Source organism: Mercenaria mercenaria, chromosome 2 (genome assembly GCF_021730395.1).
Source record: "Mercenaria mercenaria strain notata chromosome 2, MADL_Memer_1, whole genome shotgun sequence".
NCBI lineage: Eukaryota > Metazoa > Mollusca > Bivalvia > Venerida > Veneridae > Mercenaria > Mercenaria mercenaria.
Genome location: NC_069362.1, coordinates 110,319,933 through 110,346,037, shown reverse-complemented (window position 1 = coordinate 110,346,037; position 26,105 = coordinate 110,319,933). Strand labels below are relative to the sequence as shown.

The following is a 26,105-nucleotide window of genomic DNA, read 5'->3' as shown; positions in this document are numbered from 1 at the left end:
AAAAATGCCATTATTCTCCGTCCGTCTCGGCGCAAGCATGCTGCATATTAGATCACACTAAAATGCGCAATCAGTCGATACACAACAAACATTTTGGTCGATAACCATAGGCGCAGTCAAAATTGCACATTCGGCTATTTTGGCGGATTGGGTTAATTTTAGTCCAAGAGGAATAAATGATCTTCGTATTCCATTTGCATCTATCTAAACTCATTGTGTATTGATTGTTGGCGATGAAATCTCCATAATCGGAACCTAGAAAGAATGAATTGCATTGATATACCATCTAAAATCAATTCAGAATTCTTTATTTGATTCCCACTGGAAAAATAATTCTACCCCTGGCATTTATTACTAATATGATCAGAGTTTCATTTTTTTTTTTCGGGAAGTAAAGCGACTCAGTATGAGAGCTCGAGCTTGACTTCCAGAAAAAAAGATATTTTGAATTTGTTCAGGGCGTCAATGGATAGTTTCAAGTAAAACTTGTTTAAAATAGCTTGTCTGATAAGGAAATATCTGAGAAGGCATCTTAATTGCTACTTTTCTGAGAAGTGTCCTTGCCTCAATAGAGATTAATTACATGCCGAAACAAATGTCTACGAAATATGTCGCATTTAATTGAATTTGACTAAGTCCTTGACACCTGTTTTTCCTCATTCTGCCTGAAACTTAGAGCAACTAGAGGTGGTTTCAGGCCGCCACAGTCCTTCTGGAAGAAGATTTCTATCATTTTCCTTTTTTCATATCGATTTTTGAAAGGACACCAATTGCCATTCGTCCTTCACCGTTGTTCCAGTAGAAAAGCGAAACGTTACTTTCAGAGATTAGCTAATAACTGCTTTGAAATATAGAAGAGCGATATTGAGCTAATTGTCCGCCTTGACATAATTGTTTTATTACAAAGGCTATTTTACAAGCAATTGATTACATGTTCTACAACACTTAGCCATTACTTTCCATCCAACAAATCAATTCTTTTCATCAAAGTTATTGGTAAGCTGTCAACTGCATTGGCAAGTCACGAAGAACTTTCTTTCTCGGCAAAATAAATATTTGTATACTGATCTCAGTGGTGAAGTAGGGTCATATTTAGATGTCTAGAGAGATTTGCTTATATTGCATATGTCTAGACTAGGTCTCTACTTCGATAAATACTGTATTTTGTACGATTGTCCGAAAGTCCGTACAACAACGATTTAAAAAATGTACTGCCCTTTGTCAATCCAAAGGAGCGGAAAAAGTTTTTGTCAAAATTTCGACCCAGCACAAAAGGGTGTATTGCCATCCTGCAATTTGAAAATTTGAAATTCATTTCCTTTTTAAATGAATTGAGGCTGTACTCTACCAGGAAGCCGGTAATCTAAGATATTAATTTCTGTCGTTTCAACAATTTCTGTCAAAATACTGACACACTGTATAGCCATTTTCTAAGCTATTATCGTCATTAACAAACAGTTAACCATCATCGTTTGTTTAGACGAAAGCGGAAATTTTATTCTAAATTTTGGACAAATTCCCCTAAAGTTTAATGACGGGATAAAGCCCGTGTTTATAGGCACCTGTTTTATACGCCAGCGGAATGGCCTTTTGCCAAGTATTCGACCCGTGAAGGCCCCGAATTGCCTTTGCATTTTCAGACACTTGATTAAAAGGGACGAGTAGTTTATATGTGTAAGCAGGATAGCGTTGAGTTTAGAACTTGGCTTTGTCTTACCAACCTGTCTGCTACCTCCCCGTTATAACGAGCTACACGAGACTCATTTGTAGTGTCTCTGTTTTCATCATTAGTATACAGTTTCCCTCCTTCAAAGGTGGTATTTTTATGATTGATAATTATGCTCTGCTTTGTTTTATGTGCTTCAGTACTGCCTATAGCATGGCATGCAAGTTATCCGAATATTGAAACATTACTGGTGGAACATTGTGAGTCAAACTTCACAGAATGCGAGTGACTCTTTGAATTCATAAAGTAATTCCTTAGAGAGATAATTAGTTCTACGTCTCATATGCAATAAAGGCAAAATTACATTCTCAGATAAAAGTAAACTGCATTAAATCTATCTTGCTTGATTATTTGCTTATATGTGACGCTTGTTGTCATGGTTATTTATGTGATTGCAGGCACCGTATTCTTGACAAGCCGAGATTTTAAAATACAAAACATATAAATTTGTTGTAATTGCTAATAATTCTCCGAAGAAGAAAGCTGCTTGTTTTATATGTTGATTAAATCTGGCAGATGTACTGGTGTTATTAAGATTGGTCTGGCTAATAAGAACTCAAGCGGGATGACTGATTCAGTCTAGTACAAATTTTATATATTCGTTTATTTGTCAAATCACGTTATATGACTGTAATGTTACCAAATCGTATAATGTTTTAATGCCCGTTATTCAAGAAGGTGACGTTTAATGTGAAACCGTTTTGTTTAGGTATGTTTTGTTTGTATCTATTCGCAAGGTATTTCATGTTTGTGTGTACACACGTTGTATTTTGTGTTTAATTTTACAAAATTACAAGCGTAGCGCATGAACTTGTCTACATTCCTTGAGAAGTGTGTCACTCAGTATGTTTAAGTTTTGATATCTTACCAGACATCTAATTCTCTGTCCTCTTCATAATTGATATTTGATGTTCTAATCTCATCTTGAAAACGATATGCATTTTCTACATTAATATCTTACTGTAATTCTCTATGACAGGTTTTATCAGATAAAAGTTCCGGCTTTTTGAGTGAACCATATACTCTGCGGCCACTGTTACAAATTTCACGTTGTTCACGGCATTTTAATGTAGTTTTTTCCGCTGTAGTATTTTTATTGCACTCTTCGTCTGGACTAAATGACTGAATAAATCATAAAAGTTTCAAATCAGAGGGAAGCATGATCATTAATATTCATTGGTCCTATTAAAGCACGCATCAGTTTTAGTGACGTAATTTCGCAAAGTGCTCCACGATTCTATTGGTATTATTTCTATTACAAATTTTAGAACGTGAACTTGTAATAGTTAAAAAGAATAACGAAGTGTGCATGAAATCACCTTGAGTACATTCAAAAAGAGAAAGGGAAAATGACGAGCTTCCTGTTACGGTGTAAAGTAACATTTTTTCGCACATATTACCATAGTAGTGACGTAATTGGAGGATAATTTCTCCATGTTGAAATAACAGAACATTGTTACAATATTTAAGGATAAATAAGTCATTCTTTAGTATTGTATTTTGTTTGACATTATCCGCAACTTTAATTATATTTTTTATATTATTTGCAACCGATTCGTAAAGATACATTATCACTGTTACTCAGCAAATAAATAAAGAACTTAGCTGACCCCCTAACCACCAAAAACAGAACTGTTTCTAATCTCATCAAGTATTTTAATAAATACGTTATGACACAAATATTATTATATTGCATAGACCAAATTTAATTCCAACTTAAGGCCGTGCCTTTGAAGTTTAATTTTTAAAATAATCGCCTCATAATATTATGTCAGTTTTATTGTGGAACTCTTTGCTAGAGGTTTCTATTTCATTTAGGTGGATATAACTGGAAACATTCTCGTGCTTATGGTCTGTCATAATGGAAGATAAAATGGAAAGTAAGTTAATTATGGACAGTCATACATCATGCAAAATAAGACTGAAATTTGACACGTTAAAAGACACCCATCAGACAAGAATGACGTTTTCTCATAGGTGTTACTTCAGTTATACTTTGAGGAAAATGAAAATTCTTAGGTCTTGGTTTTTATACGCAGGACATGTTTTATATGTGTATTTTTAAAAATTAGCATAACCAAATTTTCGGACTGTTATATGATAATGGATCTTTACGTCAAAACTCAGTTCACTGAACAACACTGCGGGAGGACCTTACACCATCTTCTTTTGTAATTATGTAAACGTTGGTAAAATATGAAGTAAATTTAATGGTATATATTTTTGCATGTACATAAAACAGATTATTCTAAATCATATGAGCTTACCTGTAGATGTAAGTGCGGATATGTTTGTAAGGAAGCGTGTGACATATGAATGAGACTACATAATGAATGTGCTGCATTATCGTAAATGTTAATTTGGAATTCTAAACACGTAGTGTTTGATAGCAGTTCATTTTCAAGTGTACTGAATTCTTACACGATGTATTTAGTCATTCCTTTTAACCTTTTATTGTTTCATCATTGTTTCGGAACAGAAATATTTTTCTGTCGGTAAAGATAATGACAGTGAGACAAAAAGTCTAATTCCAGTTCTCTTGACCGCATGCGGTTTACTGTTTGGTGTTAAGACTGCGTTCTTTTTGTTCATTGAGTTGCCCTTCTACATGACTAATGGTAACAATGAGAGTATCTTGAAGTATATCTTTAACGTTATGTTAGTGCAACTTGATTCATATGTATTAAAATAGTCAGTCTGTCTGTCCCTATATCATCTCTAAATGACTATGCAGTGGCAAAGTAATTATACAAATATTTCAGAAATTAGTGACTTCGGTTTTTTTTTGTGTTGTTGGAATATGTACATATCGTGTAGTAATGTTTGAACTCTGAGAATGCCTGTCTGAATGGTTGAACTCTTGAGAATGCCTGTCTGAATGGTTGAACTCTGAGAATGTTTGTCTGCATTTTTATTTATCACATCGTGCGTCATTTTCTTTGTGATTCTTTACATAATTATATCTCCCTAATCAAATATTTTCTGGTATTGAATGTCTTTGACTGGTAACATATTTATAATATGACTTGAGGAAAGGCGTGTTTTAAAGTCAGACACTGTTGCGTGTGTTTTGTTTCGTTTAAGAATAAGTAAATACTTTGGTTCATAAAATTTAAATCTTGCAATTCCAGGACTTAACGACTTATAGATTACATTAATTTATAAAAGATTAAGCTTACGGCCGTTAATCCGAAGTTAAATAGTTTAGATTATTATAATAAAGTGATATTTTTTTCCTGTTGAAGTAAAATAGGTTTAGACCTTGTTTCAGATTTAACATTCATTTTATCATGAATTACAAAATTAACAAATTTAATACGACATGATTTTGTAAAATATCACCTTGATAAAATAAAAGTAGGGTATTTGTATTTCTTCCCACATTATGTAGGAGATTAAGAGAAATCGGATGCTATTTTTTTACTTTTAAAGTAAGGTTATATATCGTATGATTTGTGTGTATATACATACGATAGAATACTTTTATCAAAAACGAGTGGGTTGATTATATTTCAGGCGTTTGTGGTATGTTGACTCTGCATTTTACATTCAAAATTAAAGCTACTCGCCTGTTTACATTTAAGGTATGAAGTGTTTGCATTTCCGCTCTTAACTGTAGTAAGATTTTACGAGCTGTGAAAAATCTACAATATATTGGGATCGTACGGAAATGGGTTTTGGGTGGTACCTTATTTCGGGCACTTAGAATCTGGAATAACATTCTCTGTTAATCAATATACCAATACCTAAATTACCCTCTTTTGAATTAAATATACGCACGACTCTATTTGCCATTCACCATCTATTTAGAAAAATATGGCGTTATCAGCAAAATCTTTGTGGTTATAAATAACTGCATACCAAAGCCGCCTCCACATTGAAGAGTCTAGTTACTCAATTGGCGACAATGGGTTATTGCAATTGAATTCTGCTAGCTATCTTGAAGGCTATTGACTCGTTTTCCCCACGCACATTTCTCTAATGAGAATATAAGTACTTAAACAAAACTTCTATCAATACCAACTCATTTATATTTCAATTCTTTTCCGCATATATCAAAAGTTTGCTTCGTCGAACTGTCTCCTTTAGGCTACATGAGCTGTACTAAATAATACATAATTCAACGATTCGTTTCCCTTACTGCATCAACTTCAATCCCACATCTCAAATTGCAAGCTTTTTTTAGAGACATGCTTTATAAATAATTAAACAGCTTTAAACAAAATCGAAATTAAACCACTATCTTTCCAATCATGAATGGTTTAACATCCCCCTTGTCTATATTACCTATAGTTGATATTGGCTCTTACCAAAGGTGCATTGGGTAACTTCGTGGATTAAATTGAAACAATTTTATTGCAACGTCTCTGAATATGCCTGTGAAGAAATCCTTTGGGAGAAGCATATCCAACACGATTAGACTGCTTTGTCAGAACAAAATAGACTCAAAACAGAATTGTTACGGAAAATATAATGAATGCAACACATCATATTGATAATGCAATATTGATGGTGCAATAGGATCATGTAAAAACGATTTTAGAAACTTCTAAAAATTTCTCTATGCACATTTATTTTCGTTTAAGTAAATGCAGTACTGTATCAAAATGTACTAATGTTATTCGTTCTACACAATATGACTGCTGAAATTTGAAAAAAAAAATCGACTAGAAACGAGGCTCGGTATCACCATTAAATTTTATGAAATTATTGATAAACGATAAAAGCGCAAGAAATTAATTATGCGTAATAGCTTCTGCAGTTCATTCGTCAGTTATATTCAGAATAAGCTTTTAAAAGCTTTCAATTCCCGCTGCGTCTGCGAGTAATCTTTTTTAATTGTTTCCTAGTGAATACATCGTACACATTTTTTACTCAGGTGATCTAAAAATAATCCAGTCTTGATAATTTAGATATCAGTGTTTCAAATTTTCGAGAAATAATAAAATTTGCAAACTGAAATGATAAAGAATCTGGCCTTTAAAATCCTATTAAATCCTATTAAAATGTTCTGCATTTCCTATATGTTCTGCATAAGTGTTATGGACATGATGCAGAGCGTCTGTTTCTATATAATTAGTGGGAGATATGTTCAGTGTAAATGTTTCGTTTAATTCACAGAGCTTCTCGTGAATCGTTGGATTCTATTTTAGAATGTTTCATTTCTAAATGTGATCCAATACAGATGGCCAAATTCAAAATATGCAAACGATTCCATAATGTCTCATGGAAAAAATATCTATTTAGAATCTCACCGGGGGATTTTGATAGAACCAGAAGAAAACCGGATTAAATTTCCAAGCGTAATAAAATTTGAACCTGCGTGAAAGATTTAATTATCTTTGAACCGAAACAAACCTCGGCTGTCTTTTAAAACATTGACCACACGTGCATGGCATAATGTATATGATTAGGATGTGTCGGAAGAAGAGTGTTTTCTCTGAATCTATGCAACCCAAACCGATGCCTCCTGGAAATGAACTGTACTGTTGATCTGATATTGGGCCTCCGACTGATTTTCTACAAGCTATATCAGTTGCAATATCGTGTCATTGACCTGTTGCTTAACAACCATGACGCTGATTTCTCCAAAATTTACAATACTCCTTTAATTTATTGTTCTTAAGTTTCTGTCTGTAGATCGCTTTTTGTTAGTGGAACCATTACGCTCTGTAGCCATGAGACCGCCAGAATGCAAAACACTTCCACATACTGATTTTGACCTGTAGCGAATCTATTTTTTCCGGGAACCCGAAATGTGGGGAGGAGCAAGGTCTGCATTTTTGAAAATAGTTTGCAAAGTCCTAACACATTAATCACATCCCAGTATCTATGTCTAGATTTCCAACTAGCGGAGTGGATGGCCATGCCTCCTGTGTTTTCAGGCCCGTTCTTTGATTATTTTCCAGTGATTGTTTACCTCATTGTGTATCTAGACCATCATTGGTGGTTTTATTTTCGTTTTGTCGTTTGATGATGCCGATATGATCAAATGGCTTTTGATAAATAATGTACATTTAATCAAATTAACTTTATGACAGTTACTTTCTCATCTAAAGTTCTTTCATTTCATTATCTATTGCGTGAATGTGAGTGTCCGCATCAATCTTTGACCTTTATACGACCTTTGTAAAAACAGCTTGTTTTATGATCACAGTATCGGTATACTTACACATGTAGAAGTGAACATAACGTCGTGAGTCTGTTCTAACTAACAGTAGTTTCATTTTTAGAATAAAAAAGTTACGCGAAATCTCGTGCACTTTTTACACTATGCGATTGTGCCGAACAAAATGGGACTGATTAAGCGTGATAAAAACAATTATTTGCACACAATTTCCCTCACTTGTCGCCACAACCATCCTATTAATATATACTTTAACCGGCACCCACTTGGAGATCTATTCTGTTCCTAATTGGATACGTTATAATTCTGGACAGGAGAAATCGATTTCCTTTCTTTTGGCTCCTAACGCTATTAATTCTCGTTTTCTATCTCGTGTAATCTCGTGTAGATTTGCTTCTATATCATGAATTGATTCGATTAGGAATTCAGTCAAATATTTGCATTGCAATTCCACAGAAGTTGTCAAGATCAACTGTTCGGTTTCAGAATTCCGTAACTATCATTTTTTAAACACATCTTTGCAAGAGGAATAGAAACATTTTAGTGATATACATATAAGGGTTTGTGCTAAAAGCATTGTAAATGACATGATCAGCTTTCAAGTTTTAAACAATTAATATACTTTTTTCGTTGACAAAAAGACAGAACATAAAAATATTCAGGAGTAAAATCCACTTATCAAAATAATTTCTTATTATCACAATCATGTTTAATGAACTCAGTGCCATTGAGTTCTTTCAAATTTTTATATGAAAATATGTTACGAAAAATAAGATCTGCAAGAATTGCAATCTCGCAATACTAGTAGTTGGATCAACCAGTAGTTATCATTATTCTGTTTTTGTCGAGTGGTATTTGTCCCTTAGAATTAACAGTGACAGGTAGCAATTTGAAACAATTTAATAGGAATGTGTTTAGGAAAATTTTCTTTAGCAAAGATCTTATCTCTATGGTTAAATTCCTTAAATTACCTTAAATTAGAATCATCTATCTCTTAAATATAATTTGATTTATACAATTTAATTTCGAATTTCTATGATTGGGAAATAAAAAAAAAACGAAGGGTTTCTGTAATACTTTACTTCAAAGTATAACATACATTCCAAAGGTACACGAGACTGTATTTTGGGCAAATATTCTGGAACATCCAGTTTGTGCAATTGTTTACTTAATAAAGTAGCACTGCGTGATATTTATCCAGCAATATTAGACTTCACCCTAATATTTTCATTTAAAAAGTCAAGTGATATCTTGCCCAGTCAATGTTTCACAAGACCTCAAAAATACGTAAAATGTGTAATTACCAAACTATGTGTTTCTGGATGGACAATTGGCGGTTAAAAGATTATTATACTTACAACTGACAATGCATGACGATTCATTACCAGTACCAGGTCCTGACCGCTCCTAAAACGGTCACAGTTGATAAAGCAAATTCCGGTAACCAGTCTCCGTCAGACTAGACGGTGTATTTTCTGCTCATTCCAATTAAGGACTCGGCTTGTGGACTTATCAATATCTATTACCACAATGGGACTTTCCTATACTACACTACGTCTTTAACCACCTTTCTTTTACAGATAAGTAATTGCAAATGACGCATTGCTTACACGGCATCTTTGACATTTATTGTCTTGTAAATGGTTTTATGGACCTATTGGAAAATTACCCATGTCTTTGACATAGGGCCCGCTGCTTCTTAATACGCTTTTGTCGTAAATACTTATCCTCTTTAGGCATTGTTTTATTGATATTTGAAAATTAATTAATACTATGCCTTAGATATTCGAGAAAAAACAACTGGAGTGACGTTTTCTATATAGCTCTTAGCTCAAATAGATTTTAAAAAGTAGAAACGTACTAGGTACGCATTTCAAACAGCGGTAATTGTTTTGTATTATGGAAACAAGTTGAAATGTAATACTGTCATATTTTAGCATGCATTTCCAAAGACATTGACCCTTAAAATCGATCTGTAAATTATTTAACACCTGACACTCAAGCACCTGTCATTTTTGTAGTTAACTATCTCAATCAGATTTTGAAATGTCTTTGCCTTACAGTTAACGAAACGCTTTGATTGTCAACCTGGAGTTCCACAAAGACGTATTTTAAATCCTTTATTATCCGTTATAACAGTATGAACACTAGTACACAAAATTGCGTTATCAAAAACTAGGAACTCATTTTGTGAAATATTTTTGAATTATTGTTGGTTAAATACATTGTCAATCATTCTGAAGAAGTATCATACAAGTTGGCATATTTGTAGATTTTCTTTCTGATAGTAGCGCTAAATCTTCATGCGATACCATCTTAACGTGTCGTATTAGCCGCATTGTGCATTTATTGAGAAACTGGCCCGATGATTTTGCAAATATTTTTCTTTACTTTAGAAGACATGCAAAATTAACCTGCTCGTTTCCCGTTTAATGTTTGATTAATCTTCCAACAGTTTGAATTTTGGTTTTTATCGTTTCTGCACATTTTAACTTCTAAATTTTCCCCGTTTTCATTTACTTAAAATAATCGAAATGTATTTATAAGAAAGATATCATACGTGAAACTAACCTCCAAACTGTTAGAAAATTTCAATATTCTTAATGGAATGCATTGGGAACGAGATGTACTTAAAACACTAATTGTCTCTATGGGGTTCCCAGGTTTCGCTTTAACATCTTCAGACTTAAAATAAATGAAGACAGATTTATCTAACTCATTGATGAATTACGTGTGTTGTCTATGATATTCGCTTGATATATAGGGTTCCAGCCTGAAAAGAGATAGATTAGATATAAGGAATACCTACTTTATTTTCTCCACCATCAATAAATAAGTCAATTAAAGCTATCAACCGGTTTGTAAAGTGTTTTCAATTTTGAGATTAATTTGTGTTATTGGTGATTTTAATGTAGGCGGATTTTAGCGGGCTCGAATTTCTGTAGTAACTATACAAAATGTACTTGTTATAATATGTTTTTATACTTTTTAAATTTAAAATGAAATATAAAAGTATACAGTACTACTGTTTAACAACTGCATTTGTCATAGCGTTATTCAAACTGATTCAATTTTCAAAGAAAAAAAATTTTGCTTGCATAAGTAAGGCTGTGTTAAACCCGTCATTGGTTACACTTTGTAACGTTGTTTAAAGTGTATGATGACACATACAATATGTAGTCTCGGTCCATTAACGTCACTGACCATGTAACATCTTTGGCTTTTTTATTTAAGGAAGTGATCAGTTTCTAGTGTAGAAATGAGTCAGTACCTCCTAAAAGTAGGTCCTCGGTTAACCGCATACCTGTATACAATATAGGTCATAGCTCTGTAAGTACTGGGTCAAGTGACCGCAGTTACATAGTAACTTAGAGTTAAATATAACAAACGAATTTCTTCGTAAATGAAACACTACAAAGTGTCAGTTTAGATGACAATGTTGCCCCCGTGACTACCATTTTGCCTGTTCAATTATACTGATCATTAACACCTTGCACTAAACGTTTCTAAACTTTACTTTTCTGTGGAGACTTATTTAAACACCATGCCAGCGTTTCAGCACGTTGCGCCATACCGTCATCGATTTAGATTTCACTCTCATTTGAAAATAACAGTTTATAGATTTCATTTTCATCTAGGGATTAGTTCTACTGAAGTTTCACATTTACGAAATGAAATGATAAATATTACTAATATTTAATAAACATTAATCTACGGACGGGAAAGTGTGTTATATTACACATGAATTATTCACAAGTATGTTATATTAAATTTTATCCTGACACATTTTTTTGCGGATTTATGCAAGATAAATTTGATGTTAAGGGTAATAAAATTAGCACGTTTTATAGTAAAGGAAATGACGACAGTTTCAATGTTTATGGCAAAATAATCGTTACAGCACACCGCAAATATTATGTAATTACGGCGCAACCGTCGTGGTTTCTCTTTCTTCTAGATGTTATTCCGCTGGAGCGTACTGAATGCATTTTCTCAGTACGGCCAGCAGTTCCTTATTAAAAACTAGTTATATATAGCCGCATGTTACTTATCTCTCATCCGCACAATCACCTTTCGTGCCCTCAGCGTTTATGATATGATTTTAATGTTTATAACATACAAAGTACCCACAAGCTTGTCATTTTTTTTACTCTAGCAAGTGCATATTCATTAAGCGCAGTGCCTGCTACCATAGATAAAAAAAATACCACTGCAGAATTTTTCTATCCGCATTTTTTTTCTTACCGTTTGCGCGACATTTTGCAATAACAGATAAATTTTTGACTTAAATATGTTTGAGTACCTTTTGACGGATGAAAGCTTTTTTTCTAAAGAATCCTTTTTTCTCTTTTTGTGCTCTAAATATATGAAGTTGCACATACCCTTTTTACGTGTAATAAAACTGCACTTATATTCAAGTACCAACATTGATAGTTAAATTACAAAGGACGATAATTGGTGTTTTTGTTGTTGTTGTTTTTTTTTCTTTTATTCTATGCTGTAAGTAAACTGCAACCAAAAGTGTAGAAGTATATTTGCACTGACTAAATGATACGATAACTGGTACCGTAACATAATTAGGTGAAATTACTATCGTTGCATTTGAAATAAACAGTACCACATAAAACATATGTGCTGTTGAAATACGCAAGTATCCCGCATAGTTGTTTGACATTCACCGCTTATATCATTCACAGTATATCAGTAAAACAAAATGCATGTTCAGCTTAATTCACTCTTTAATAATTGCTTCGCTGTTAAAATATGCAAGTATATCAGTATTTCTTTCATGCATTTACTAAGGTTAAATATGTTAGTACATTAAGCTTGACCGTAAAATTCACGAGATGATGGCATGTAATTTTTTAAACAATTACAAACATCACTTGTAAAAGGGATGTAAGGTTTCATTTCAATGAATAAAGTTCTGATTGGATAGTCAAAAAAAGTAGGATAAACTGGTCAATGAAAATTGATTTATCTAAACTTTATACACGGATTTTTCAGTTTCGTGGTGATATTATGTAGCTGAATCGTCAATAAAACTAAAATAGTCCGCTTCCAACTATCATTGAGTTAAGATCGAACTTGTTTTACCAGATGCAAAAAAAAGTCCGAATATACAATATGTTTCCTTCTATCTCGGGTACCCCGTTGGTTACAGTCTGTTTAATTCCTGTAGCGATTCAATGTTTTCTTAAGACAGACAAGATGCTCTGGAGCCGAATAGTGTAAATATTCTTGCGAATTCTAGACTAAATAGTAAGCGAATAACCCAGTTCTTTCAAGGTAATACGTTACCAAAACATCGCTATCAGAGAGGCTATGAAATGTCTGTAATAAACGTTATATCCACTGATGTTCTTGGCTACAAAATAGACTGCCTTTTTAGTTTATTCTATATATTTCTAATCGTTTACTTGCTTTCAGAAACGGTAATAATTCTTCTCAACTAATGCTGTACATCCAACAACACATTAAATATAATCTTAGGTGTATCTCGACCACAAGTCTTAATGTTAATGTGCATTTTTAAATATAAAAACGTACCAATTCGTTTATTCATTTTTGTACCCTAATTTCATGATTATAAGAATTTTGTGGATGTAGAATATTTCTCTGAATTGACATTCGTCACATTTAACTACTGTGTAATCGCTGTTAACTGCAGTGTCATCGCTGTGAACTACAATATAATCGCTATTAACTACATTTGTAATCGCTATTAAATACAGTGTAATCGCCGTTAAACATATTCGCGGTTTTGAGAACTCGCGCTTCGTAAATTTTGATATATTTTTGAGAAAAAAATGAACTCGCGTGCCTCTCTGTTCGTGAATTAAATTTTCGCGATAATAAAAGAATCGCGGATATTATCCATTCTACATTAATACCTTATTTAGTGCTGTTTGGGAAAAGCATTTGAACTTTGGCAAACACACTGCTTTCCAGAATGTGCTGTCTGATTCAGTATTGACCGAACAATGATGGAATCCAGACTTGATATTCTCTGTAGATAATAATGATGCATCTGGCATGGTTCTCAGCTGCAATCAGGTTTCTCTTAATGAAGTCTTTATTTTTTGTTAATAACTTTTGTTCCTATACCTCTGTGAGATCTTTCCGGAAGTTTAATTCCTTTAATCTTAAACAAATCAAAGTCTCTTTTAAATTTAGTGACTGGGTTTTAGGGTATTTTTTATCTTGCAAACTTTATTTTTATATATTAATATGTGTCAAATACGCGGTATGAACAAGAATGCTTCAAAGTTCGAAGAATTTGATAAAAGATGTTATTACATGACTGTACTCTATTGTTTCTCTGATTGGCTGAAAACGGTTTGAAAAGTAATGAGTACATATCGTATCAACTTATCATGGGTTATAAATAGAACGAAAATAAAAATAGATCAAAGTAGGTGCTTGGAAAACCAATATCAACCTGATTTGGTCTAAATTTATTCCTTATTTCTTTATTAAAGTTACAATTGTAATAACAAGACCGACTTTACATTTATTCATGTAATAAAACAATTATTGACTTTTTCATAGGTTGATATCAAGATTTATCAACCCTCAAAAAGTTATATTCACCTCGCCTTCGGCTCGGTGAATATAACTCTTTTCGGGTTGATAAATCCTGATATCAACCTATGAAATAGTCAATAATTGTATAATATACACCGTCTCGTCACTGATATAGAATATCTCGTATACCATTGAAATAATGAAAATATGATACAATTCCTTGAACAGTCTGGTATTTACAATGAACTGAAGAACCCACGAGGATTTCGTGAAGTTTAGATTTACAGGAATTGAAAAACTCCTGACGGAAAGCGCGAATATATTGCTTTATACATGTATGCTTTCATAAAAACCGCTATGATATCTTGTACATGGGCTTACACAATATAGTTTTATGTGGTCGTCTATAATAAAACAGGAAGCATAAAAAGAGCTTTAATATTGACATATCTTCAGACGACTGTAAGGAGATGATCTTTATGATAAGTAGGAGATTTTGCTTTCATATACAACAATCAACAATACCGTTATATATATCTGGGCAGATTGGGGAAAACGCTGTCTGATCAATATTGTAGTCTGGCAGGGGTAACTGATAGTCGCGTATTCATTTACTTCCAGAGCGATCGGTTCCTTTATATGATTTTATAGAGTAAAAAACGTGATATTCGATAGTATAAAAGGCTATAACTTTCATAGCAATGTTAAAGTAGCTCTTAAGTACATGCTTATTATAGTGCTATAAGTGCCTTAATAACTTTGAGATGTTATGGACCTTTTATTCGGTTACATAATACAGAAGGACATATTGATATTTGTAGTATATTGTACGAGCAATTATATTTTCTCACATGAGAACTGATGTGATATTTGACGTATTACACTGCTCCAATGTTTATTGACACTAAAACACGAAATTTCATTACTGTTCCAAGAAATCACATCTTGAAGCTTAATGAAACTGTTTCATAAAACAGGGTCATAATATCTAGGCGATAGATTCTGACTAAATCTCGTAATCAAGGACAATATGCCAACTGGATATTTTCGGTTTTCTCTAACAAGACGGAGAAAAAATTGTAAATAACCTGTACATTTAGTTTTTTGTGGCACCTGTGACGGCGAACTATGAAATGCATGGGTCATAAGTTGCAGGGGGGGGGGGGGGGGGGGCGGTAAACTGTGATTGCAGTAACGAGTTTTATCCAGTGGCGTGGATTGCAGTCCGTTTTGCCTGTCTGATTTTAGTTAGATTTTTTTGAGTTGACTCTCAATGTCAACTCTTAGATTACGCAGGCTTCTTTATATTTTATAACATATGACGTGATATTTGTTGTAGTTTATGGTAAATGTTCAGACTTGCAAAACCTTTGTAGTCTGATCAGCTACCACATGAGACAATCGTGTTTATACAGTATTCAACCTTTTAATGTGGTTAGTTTTATACAGACGTATAGTGAAACATTATTTTTTTCAAATCAAATACATTTTCAAAGCAAGGTCTGCGTAGCCTCAGGTTCTGTAGTAGTGTCGAGAATATCTTATAATACTTCTTTGCAAGAATTCAAGATCTTGATAGAAGTACTCATTACATGCAAATGAAAACTGAGGAAGCTTTAATAATTATGATGGTTTATGTGTATGCACTTTTCTAGAACCGACCAATTTCAGTTCTGCTTTATCACCTGTTGAACGGGAGCATATTTTCAGTTAATAACCACTGTCTATTATATGTCTTTTGACTGTTGTTTAACACGTCTTTACAAAGGATTTGTATTCCAACGAGCCATAAATCAACAGCTGGGTATGCTTGTAAGCAATTTTGCCAGTGTGAGGTACGCTAGTAAATAAATGATGTATTGTTCACGGTAGCGTTTTTTATGGCTGTTAAATGTCTTAAAACCTATGCTGTACCTCGTTCATCGACCGCCGTTTATCGGCCAGACAAGTCGGGTAACTCGGTGCAGAGGTTTGTTCTGGGATAGAACACCAATTCCTTGACGAAATTAACCCGCATGTGTATACGTTTCTGTTGCATTTGTTTTCTGCAATATTTGTTTGTTTTTAAACTGCTAGTGCTCTAACTTACAATAATGAACATTAGAGGCAAAACATGACCCTAATACGAAAATAATAGCGGTGTAATTGTAAGGTCAATATTGCTCCTAGATCTAAATTAATAAAACGTCATCCTTAATAATGGTTCCCCCAGTATGGGCAATTACGTTTAAACATGATACTATTATTTCAGGAAAAACGAGCTGTAGATAATAATACTGGTCCGGGATTGACGACAGACACGTTATTCCCGTCGCTTCCCGTTTGGGTGTTAGAAATCTAGCAAGGGTGTTAGTCAGTAAGATTAGTAACACAAAATACGCGGTAAAAAGTATGATGGTTTTTAGCGGGAGACTCCCTGGAGAATTGGTTCCACAGAATTTCTGATTTAGTCAGACATTTTTTATCCTGTAAAAGAACATGTTTTGAATAGAAATTGATTCTTTTTATATGGAATTAATCTTTTGGCGAGATAGTGAAATAATATCGTAATTGATTCCGTATACGACTTACACGAATATTCGTATCTTAGATTGGGAATCAGATGTTAAAAGGTGACTTTATGTCTATCACCTTTATCAAGATGGTCGAATTGGTGGACAGTGCGTTACAGGCGTAGCATGACCGGATAATATGTAACTGAATACCACGGTTCCATATTCTTTAGTTTAAACGTATTTATTTCGAAAATTACATAACAATTACATTTCACAATTAGGAACATATTACAAGTACGAAAGGGATTAGAACGAAAGAAAACTTATATAGAACTTATTCTTTCAACATTGCTGACCAGTCTGAAGTCTTATTGGTGTACCAGGAGCTCTAAGAACCATGGTAGTGAAGACTTTTACCCTTACCATGCTAAATTTCTATAATGAACTGGTCCATCTTTCAATTTGGACAGAATCATTTATTATTCGAGAGTGGGGGTCACTGAAAATTTACTGACTGAATAGCGAACTCAGACTGCACGGATGTGCAGGCTGATCTTGGTCTGCACTGGTCGCAAAGGCAGAATCTCTTGCCGACAGCAGGCTAAAGGTTAACATCCTCAAAACATGAAACTGCTATAAATTCACTTTGTTTCTCTTGCTGAAGTGCTTAAGCGAAATAATTGTCCTAGGAATGCTTTGCTTTCTTCCTTTTACTATAGGTAAGCCAAAAAGACCTTGAATAACCTTTACTTTTGGCATGTTTTCTTAACATAATCTTTAAACAGGTGTCCTTTAAATGATCGCAGATATATTTCTGTTTAATCTTTTTTGTTTTGAATAATAATAATTCAGCTCTCGCAGATTGCAAACCCTGTGATAATTTCTTGAATTGATATACACATATAAATAAAAACAGGAATAACTTTTCTGGAAAAATATCATGCGCTAATGATATACAACATGTCAGGATAATCCAAAAATATGTTAAATCTCTTGAAGATCGTATCTTGGAATTATTACAGAAAAGAACCGTTAGAAGGGTTATCTGTTAATCCTATTAAGCTTAAAGAGAGTATCATCATAGGGACTGGAGAGCAGCCAGAACGGGGATTAATGGCAAATAGTAAAAAAAAAAAAAAGCATTTATATACAGCTCAACAAAACTGCTTAAGAAAAAATATGTTACAGAACACAGACGTTTTTATATCTATTGAAAGACCTTTATTTTAGCAAATCTCTCTTTGAGAGTTTGGTACAATGTATAAAAAGAATATATTAATAAGATTTTTATTTAACAATTATAGTTAGATAGAAATGAAAGAAATATCATTTTTATATAACTGAAACCCATTAAAACAACTTTTTTTTTTATTTGTGGAGGTGTTCGTTACTTTTTCTCTTTTTTTTGTACAAGATGGTATTATTCTTATTACAACTCGCTTCAAAACTGTGCTTTGTTTACCTAAAAATATAAGAGTGCCATAATCTGAGCTGTTGGTACGTTGGGTTAACATTTTCCTTTGAAATGAAATATGGCTGTAAAGAACATTATAGTAGAAGAAACGAAGAAAGTTACGGATACTATGTCTACCTGTCTAGCGCCTGTCTGGAATATTGGAAACATCGATGCTCGGTGACTAATAGCCAAAAGTGTATGCAAACTCACGTGAAATTCACTGGAACAAGTGGTTTCTGAATAAAGACACTTGATTCGTCTGTTTTAAGTATTGGAAGAGTGTAATTAGAAAAACAAGAGAAAAATGCTGAATTTGATGAAATTGTCTTGGTGCCGCGTTTACCAATTTGTCCCAGTTTTGAATAATTGTCAACTATTATTGCGTTTTTATAAAGATCTGTAGACGATTGTTTCTCATTTATTACATTTTCATTACGGTGACAGTCTGTGTCGTCTGCTATATGCTCGCACGAGATACGGTAATATGCAAGCAGAAATTATGTATTAATGTATAGCGTGTGAAGCGTTCCAAAACGTCTGCTGAGAATTGGGAGCAAAACAGAGAAATAAGCATAAAACAACTCCACAGTCAAACAAATAAGTTGAAAGAATGTGTATTTTTAAATCACAAATAGAAACGATTCCACACAAAAGGAATTGGAATGTAACTTATTGTTTAATCTTGAATTGCCTCACTTCTCCCAGTCTGTGAAAACAGTTGCAAAAGATTCTTAGTAACATTCGGATAGCCTTGAAATTGCAAAAAAAAAAATATTATGAAATAAACAAGCTAAAGTGATCGATATATCAGCTGAATTCGCAGCAGACGAGATTTGCCGAATTTTTGTCCCAAATGAGGTTCTCTCACTTTTACACGGCGTGATCTTTGGATGAGAAATTGGTAAAGATTTATATGAAGTGATAAGATAGGTGCTGTTATCGATAAATATTTTTGGAACATGTTGCCAATTTGATGAGAATCGTGTATAATTATAAGTATGCTGTATTAAATGACCTTAACTTTCACATGTCTGCGCGATAGATAGCTGGTTATTTTTTGTAATAGAGAACTTGTGTACATATGTTGCTACAAGTACATATTGATGAGCGGTGCTTTATATAAAGGTATCCAATATAAACAATGATTTATTTAAAAGTGTACTATATATTACTGTTTTTAATGTCGAGATTGATTAATTATTCTCTTTTTTCACCTGGCAAATGCAATGGAAAACAAACCATGGTTTTGGAATAAGACTTACAGGCGGTACTTAATATTCATTCAAGTCTATATTTTTATTTATGACGTGATGGTCTGTATAAAAAGGGGTTGACTTCTTGTGGGTGGTGCAGGTGATCTGCAAATGTACTGACATAACTTCTTGAATAAAATGTTAATAAAATATAATCGTGAATGTTTTATGAGATGAGATGTATCTTCAATGTCTTTACCATTACCATTATTTTAAGTAGCAGTATCGTCAGCGTTGCTTTCGGCGTCATTTAACAATTTACACTTGTTCATACACTGTTGAGTTTCATAGGGGTTAAATCATGCTTGTACCTGTTAACGCAGGCAACTCAGTTGGTCTCAGTTGCAGATATATCTGGATACAGAATCATTTTGTTCAAATCTATGCACCGAAATTAAACTCGTAGGGTACACTGACATAATGTTAGATAACTTTCAGCCTGATATCTCCTGTAAACCACAATATGCAGCGGGTGGGTTCACCTGTTTGGAAAAAAACGAGAGATTCGGTTGTACCTGACAATTCGTCAGTTATCGGAGATGTAATAAAATTTCAAATTTATATCCGATAAAAACGGTAATGGATAAATCAGGAAAGTAACGGGTTTGGAGAATGAGATGGGGTTTAGTCTGAGATATGGAATTACAATAGAACATTTTGCTGTTGGTACACTTTCGTGATAAATAAATCTTCATTTATGAATCAGATTTTGATGATGATTTAAATTATATGGTACTCCAAAATATGTCCAGTGGTTACCTTTATTAGCCGAAAGAAGGTGTAGTAGTATTTGATTAATCACTTACCTTCATTTCATTCGTGCACTAGTTTGTTTATTACATTCGTCAGTATGAACTTTGCGAAGCAAGGTAGAGTTACATATAGTTCATTATGGGTTTTTTTTTTCAGAAACCTAGCAAAAACCTATACCATACAATTTGATATTTGTCATACTATTACCCTGTTTATCACATATTTGTTGAACATTGTAAAGTATTCTTTCTATTTAAGTTACAATAGATGTTTTCGTAGATATGAATGACAAATGATACGGAGTAACACAAAAAAATGGTCTTCTATTGCTCTTGTTGCCCATAAACACGCAAAACGTACGTTCAAAACAATCATCATCAAAGTATAGCTTATACATTGTTTATTCTTTATTGTACAAGTCATGAATGAAGAGCAAGATCTTTTTTTTTTTCAACAAAGATTCTGTTTTCTACAATGTTGGGATAAGCTTTATAAAAATTAAAAGGATGTATCCTGAATCCAGGCCTTAGGGATATACACAGGTCGTTGGTCACAGATTTTTTTCTGACGTTTACATTTTTTTATTGTTAATTTATTGAAGTCGTGTTTTAACATACGTAAATACACTCCTATATGACATCAAAGTTTCGTGATTTTGTTTATTCTTAATGATCTGTATTCTTTTCTCCCCTCTTCATAATTAAGCCTTTATTCTATTCCGCTGTCTTCCTAATTAGTTCAAGCTAAGCTAGCCATTAAGGTGACTTGTACGCCATAGGAGACATTTATCTTTGCTGCCGCTTGGTGGTATAATCACTGTTTTCTTAAGGCTATTGTTCTTTTTTCTCATATACTGTAAACTGGATATTATTCGCGAGCGTTCTGTAATCGCCAATATTCGCGAACAGGGTACACGCGAATTCAAATTGCTCGTGGATGTTAAAAGGTATATTCTCCGAATTCATATCCAATTACTAAGCGCTAATTTAAAAAAACGCGAATGTGTGTGCCTGTCAAATCGAGAGATAAAACGACGCGCAAAAATAACCTAGTGTACCATACTTAAACTATAACCGTGTCATATTGGGTACTGACCATAGCATGTGCTGCCTTACTGTAATTATCTGCTATTACTTGTTTATTCGTACTGATTCATTTGTAGGCACTCTTTACTGTCTCATTTGAAAGTAGCGTTATTCCTTCTGTAAGCTTAATTGCCCTAATCTTATGAAGTAAACCAACAAATGTACAGTAACTAAACGGATTATTTCCAGATCAAAGGCATAAAATGTGACGTGCTTATCAGAGTGAAATGTACTGATTAAATGTGGATTTTTAAACTAATCCGCTTGTATCAAAGTCTCATTGTCCACCTAAGGATCGGCGACATCAAAGATTTATCTTTCCAAATATACGAGTAATGAATGTACCAGGATCCATGTATCTAATTAATCTACAACAACAAGAGTGCATGAAGTGCGAAAAATATTCGTTTCCTGCCCTTTTTGCTACATTATGATTAAAGTTTCAGTTTCAAATATAGTGTGTTCCGAATAAAAACAGAATTCTAACAACTCTATTTTTGGTAGTAGGGGACCACAGACTTTGCACAGTTTAAAGCGTTACTGTGATCTTGGGACTGAACCAGATAGCAACGGTCATAGCCTACATGCACCATCCTATACCCTCTTGAAAACACATACATTGAAATAACTTGAAGTAAGAAATAGATATATTACAAACAGCTTTGATCAAAACATCTTCTCATCGCTACATCATCAAAAATATGCAATCATTTCAAAAACGTGTGACTAAGTATTTATATGAGTGTTGCTTGTTTTTTTCTTTTGTACGAAATTTAAAACGAGGACAAAACTGGACACCTACAATAGATTTATTAGTCATCAGACATCTTAAATGATGTGTTTCCAAAGGTTTAAAAGATAATACCCATCAAGTAGGTTACTTCAGATTCGTTGTATTGGTACAAATCTACATATAACTATTAAATTAAAGTTTTAAACCAGTGGAGTTCTTAATACGGACTTGCTTAAATCTTTGCAAACAGTCCATCTTATCTGCACATTCTATGGATTTGAAAACTGCTTCATTAAAAGGTAACATCATAATTATTACTGCAATGAAGTAACGTTTATATAAAGGACACATGCCCGATTCGTGCATGTTACATAATTTATTATGATGAAGTTTAATGTTATATGAACATGTTTTAGATCATTCAAACTGCAGGTTGCATGCGTATTAATAAATCACCGTTTACGTTTGACAAAACGTCAACCATTTCATAAGCAATTAAACAAGAAATGTTAGTCAAGGCTGCCTGAATATCTATAGATGTAATTTGCAAATTCATAGGAAGGCGTTGAATTGTGTAAAATGGTACTATTGCGTGATGATACTGAAAAAGCCTTTAAAATATCTAGTACTTTTCATAGTCAGTTGGCGTGAAATTTAGAAATATAATCGTATATATTTCAACAACATATTTTGAATATTTGCTATCGTTGCTTTGTCAGATTTGAAAAACATCCTATAGATGGAAGTCAGAAATACTGAGTATTAAATTGTGACTTTACTGTCTTTTAAAGAAATTTTCGGTCTTGGAGTTAGATAAAAAAAATCGCCGGAGTTGTTTTAAAATACATTTGTATATGTGACTAAATTATTTAAAATATCTGTAATTGTAGCTTGTTCAGATTTGAAATATATGTTTCATTGTCGGACTGACATTTACGTAGTGATAGATTCTTAAGGCTTGGTACCAAAGAGAATTATAGAATACAAAAAAAGGATTTCACTATAACTGGTAGAAGTGTAAGTGTTACTTTTATATCATTTACAAGGGCGGCGAAATATGATTGTGACTTACTTGTCCATTTTTGCCAAGAGTTTTCTATTTGTCTGTATATTGGTTATATAGTAAAATATGGTGAAATTATATGGTGAAATTCTATTCGTCCGTATATTGGTTATATAGTAAAATATGGTGAAATTCTATTTGTCCGTATATTGGTTATATAGTAAAATATGGCGAAATTCTATTTGTTGGATTGGTACATACTTCATATACTATCGTATCCTCATAATCTGGCTTGGGGAAATGTATTGTAACTGTATTAACTCATTTGATTTGTCTAGAGAAAGTAACATATTGAAAATCATAGTTAAACAGAAACGACCATTAATTTCATTTCCAATTATTTTGAGTTATTTGATCTGATTTCTTCTGCAAATAAGAGAAATGACTATAATTACTTAAACGATTTCTAATCAATAGCATTAGGCAATAAGGTTGCTCATCATATTATAGAGGTTCCCCGTCCGCTCGCTTAGCTCAATATGGAGAGAGCAGATCTACGGATCGCGAGGTCGTGTGTTCGATCCCCGGGCGAGGCGTATGTTCTCCTATACGATTGACAAAAGACACTGCGTCTGAAATCATTCGTCCCCCACATCTGATTCATTTTGGAATGTTGGCAGTTACTTACGGAGAACAGGTTAGTACCGGTGCAGAATCCAGGAACACTGTCCGCCGTTACTAAGCGAAATACTGTTGAAAAACGGTGTTAAACCCAAAACAAACAGATCATATAGGTTCGGAAAATGTTTAAGAACATTTTTTTTTGGAAACAGATTGAAAAAATATATCACAACACAAATAATTATTTAAGTGTGATAATGATCTATTAGGTACAATTCTTGTAAGAAATCATTTATCTTCAGCCAGTTTTATGTCGATTCTCATGAATGAAATAGCTTCATTAAAATGTATACCTTTATTGCAAAGACGTTTTTAAACAAACCGCACATTATTGCGGTAACAAAGCCCCTTACCAAATGGTCTTTAACCATGAATGGCTGGTTGTATGTTATATCATCATGAAACGGTAATATTAGTCACATTTTGGTCATATATGGTCAATTTTATCACTGGATTTATATCACTGTATTGCACAGTGCATTGTTACTTAAATTTACATATTATAATATCGTATTATAGATATGAAGTCTTTTTTATATAAAACCGCAATATATATTTACAATAAGTCATGCTATAAATAATACAATGAAGAATTTATGGAATGCTTAAACATTAAGATCGATTTACATAAAATGAATGACAGATCAGAGCGGTTGCGCAAACGACTGCGCAATAATCTTAAAGAAAATCGAGTAGGCGGAAGGGCTTTAAAAGACGTTTCATTCAACATTGATGACACCGAGGTGCTATGTGGTTAAATTGTGATTTGTCAATTTATACGGCTGGTTAAATGTGTTTGTTGAAAGATAAACACGGTGTTAGAAACATGAGTGACTTTTGTTTATTTTATGTTTACACGGCAAATAATCTTAAAATGTTATCTTATATATGATTCAGAACACAAACGATGAAGTATAAAAGCTTTATATTTGACGTGTATCCCCAATAAGAAATGGTTATAGAAGTTAAATGTTGAGTATCTTAATGTAAACAAAAATTAGAATAAAAATACAGCATAAACGTAAATTGCAATTATAACTATGTAATTTCATCAGTCTGGTCCAGTATTTAACCTTTTACAAATATTAACAAAATCCAGATAAAATGTCATCAGCCATATAATGTTAGTATTAGAATAATCCCCTGAGTTCTATTATAATTAGTATATTACTTTCGTAAAACATGTAGAGTATTATTGCGAGACACTAAATTGCAACAATAATAAAATGTGAGTTCTTCTTATTAGGCATGCAGTTTCATAGTTTTATCATTATTTAATTGCAAAAAATCATTTAAGTTTTGTACTTCATTATTTTTTTCATATTTCTCAAGATTTAAGACAATCCCTTAAAATCTTAAGGGAAATTGAAACAACTTGATATATGATAGTGAGCAATGAGCAATAGTACACACAACCCAACAACTATACCGACTTCTCCCTGAAGACTGCTTCTAGTATGATTTAGACGCAGTCGAATCAATATCGCTGCAGTCTTAGATCCTGAACACGAGCGTAAGGTACAAGGTTAATCTCCTGAATTTCCATGTTTATTCGTTCGAGGTGCTATTCTGATGATATTTTCTTATTTAGAACTGCCGTTTGTCTGTGTTGGTATCTATTTGCTAAGTGTTTTTCATAATAGTCGTCGATTGCGTATCGTATTTAATGCCAAACATATCATATTTCGGGAAATTATTAATCAATCCGCATTCATAAATTTTTTCCTGGACTGCGGATGACATATTGACGTTCAAATATAGTCCATCTGTTACCATAAACACCTAAATGACTATAAATTACTCGATTTCTGATTCTAGAAGATGTTAATCATCCTCATAAAGTATGTTTTCGTCGTTATTAATATTGTTAATATTTTTATAGCATCTGCAGCGACCAAGAAAAAAAATAGCAGAAAATAAATCTGTGTTTCTCTGAAATTCGTGAACATCGTGCACATGTATTTTCCATGTGTAGTATGATTTTTCAATTCCGCTATTTGACCGTAGATACCATTTTCATTTTCATTTTCAATATTTTTGTCGGTCACGGAAAGAGTAATTATATTAACAGATAATGTAAAAAATAACATATTCCACACCCAGCCAGATGGTCAATAACAATATGTATGTAAATACTTTAAATTCCTCCATTTGTATGGTAATTACACTAATTTTCATAATTGTTCTGTTGTCATAGTAATGCTGAAAAACAAGATATAGAGACTCTTACCAGGCATTAATTATTTGGAAATCGCAAAATACAGT

General features: G+C 33.1%; 1 protein-coding gene across 7 annotated transcripts in view; it reads left to right on the top strand.

Annotated features, from left to right (window-relative positions):
• LOC123564890 (pro-neuregulin-1, membrane-bound isoform-like) overlaps nucleotides 1-26,105 on the top strand; it is an 87,051-nt gene that overhangs the window by 35,150 nt on the left and 25,796 nt on the right. The window contains exon 1 of one of the 7 annotated variants that reach the window (XM_045358804.2): nucleotides 22,905-23,173. The exons of the other annotated variants lie outside the window; for them this stretch is intronic. The gene's annotated coding sequence lies outside the window, so the exon portion shown is untranslated. Of the gene's footprint in view, nucleotides 1-22,904; nucleotides 23,174-26,105 lie in introns of those variants that run through there. 7 annotated transcript variants of the gene reach the window in all.